Genomic DNA, 2015 nt, shown 5'->3' with positions numbered 1-2015 from the left:
GAAATTATTGGCTTTTTGGGGGGGGGAATAATCAATCATGTTCTTTACGACTGTAAATGGTATGCTCGCTGCCATCATGTCTGGGTTAGGTAGGAACAGCAATTGACAGTGTTGGTGAGCAGACTCACTGACTCACCCTGTTGCCACAATTTGATGGGGAGATGAATACTGAGAAAGGCATCAGCAGGAAACAAGGTTGTTTTTCCTTATTATGTAAATTTTTAGCAAAAGTGAGAAAACCAAAGCAGGTGACAGGATCTGGGCCTTCAGCTGCACAGGTTGAGTTGGGAGGTATCAAATGAAGTGGTTTGAGGAACAGCACAAGATCAAGTGGTTTAATAGAGTATATGGTCCTCGCTGTAAATGATAAAGTGTGACTGTGGTTAATACAAATTACCAGGTAGCTTTGTAGGAAGACTGTGCTTTAAACAGAAACTGATGCAGGGTAGAACATGATATGCTGTATACTTAAAGGCTTTCCTTTTTTGTGGTGGCTTATGAAGAAACTAAATGAACATGCTCAGCACTGTTTGAATCAGGAGATGATAAAGGAAGTAAACAACGGCCTGATCATTATGAATGAGCTTATTGTCCCATGTTTGCCATTACTACTGGTGGATGAAATGGAAAAAAAGGGAATTGTTGCTGTGGAAGATATGAGAAACCGTTGGTGTTCCTATCTTGGACAAGAAATGGAACGTAAGTCATTTATTCATTCGGGAAAAACCCCCTTTTTTTTAAAAAATGTGATGTTTTCCATATCTTGAACTGAACCTGTATCTTCTCTGCCTTGGTAATGTATTTTGAGGTACCCTGATTTTTAAAGTTTTTGTTTTTCCCATATATTGCACTGGGTTATTAGGCCTTAAAGGAAACATGCTTTTTGAATGGAAAAACATTTGTTTTTCTTAAGACCTTCTTAAGGGGCATTTATATTAACATCTTCCTAGGAATGGTATGTCCTTTATCACTGGCAGACTCAAAGGAAGTGGATTATTCCAAGTAAAGTCCACTTCCTCCCACCCACCATTAAATAAAAATCAGGCAGAAAAAGGAGAATTCCACATCCAATAGAAATACATGCTTATGCTCGGCTTTATTGTTTTATTTGGCAGCCAACTTGCAAGAAAAGCTGACAGATTTTTCCCGCCAAAACTGCTAGATTGCTCTACAGAGATTAAAGGTTTCAATGATCCGCCAAAGTTACCCTCCTACTCCACACATGAACTGTGTGAAAGATACGCCCCAATCATGTTGTCACTCAGTCGAACTCCAGCCGATGGAAAATAAATTCTGCAACCTTCCTAAGCACATTGTATAAACTTTTTTAGTTCTTAAACCTTGCCTTCCTGTCACAGGGTTTGCTTGTTGCTGCTATAGTTTTTAACTTTTTTATTTTAATAACTGCAAAGGAGAAATGACTGTACAAACTTTAGCCAGACTGCAAACAGTTAAAGCTGAGAATCGCATGGCACTCAGTTGTTTCAACCAGAATTGATGCAACATGCAAGTCTATCATTATGGCAAAACTGCTTTTTTTTGCCACTTATCTGTTACAGTATTACTTTGCTTTTATCTTAAGATCCTTTACTTTATCAACAGCTGTCTGGATCATTTTGTGACTGCAACTACTTTAAGTGTCCAGTGCTGTGTAAATACATAGTACTTGGTAGCTTGTAAATGAAATGAAAGAATAAAGTTTTATTTATGGCTACGTCTGTGTTTGCAAGCAGATGCCGTGTATATTAGTGTAAAATATGGGTATTTTTAGAAGAGATAGGATATTGATGGGTTACTCAATTTTATAGACAAGGTCCTTCAGGATTTATGGCCAGTTTATTACAGGTAATCGGAGATTACTGTCTGTGAATATACTGAAAAAACTGTCACAGTATTATACACTATGGATTTTTTTTTTTTTTATATTATTTACTGATGTGTATGATACTGCACCTGAGCACGTGTGTGTATGGCCATGCCAGGTCCTTTCTGATAGTAGGGACTGGCTTCTGAAG

The 2015-nt window shown here is 37.8% G+C and overlaps 1 long non-coding RNA gene across 1 annotated transcript; it reads left to right on the top strand.

Moving 5' to 3' along the window:
- The first annotated feature begins 560 nt into the window (after positions 1-560).
- LOC134169170 (uncharacterized) lies at positions 561-1714 on the top strand. The gene is made up of 2 exons (XR_009966801.1): positions 561-699; positions 1116-1714. It is a non-coding gene; the product is annotated as an uncharacterized LOC134169170 (long non-coding RNA).
- Positions 1715-2015: the final 301 nt, after the last annotated feature.

Source organism: Pezoporus occidentalis, unplaced genomic scaffold (genome assembly GCF_034315485.1).
Source record: "Pezoporus occidentalis ecotype Australia unplaced genomic scaffold, CSIRO_AGI_Poc_V1 ctg3389, whole genome shotgun sequence".
Lineage (NCBI taxonomy): Eukaryota > Metazoa > Chordata > Aves > Psittaciformes > Psittacidae > Pezoporus > Pezoporus occidentalis.
The sequence above is the reverse complement of the archived record's forward strand: the minus strand, read 5'-3'. Positions and strand labels throughout refer to the sequence as shown.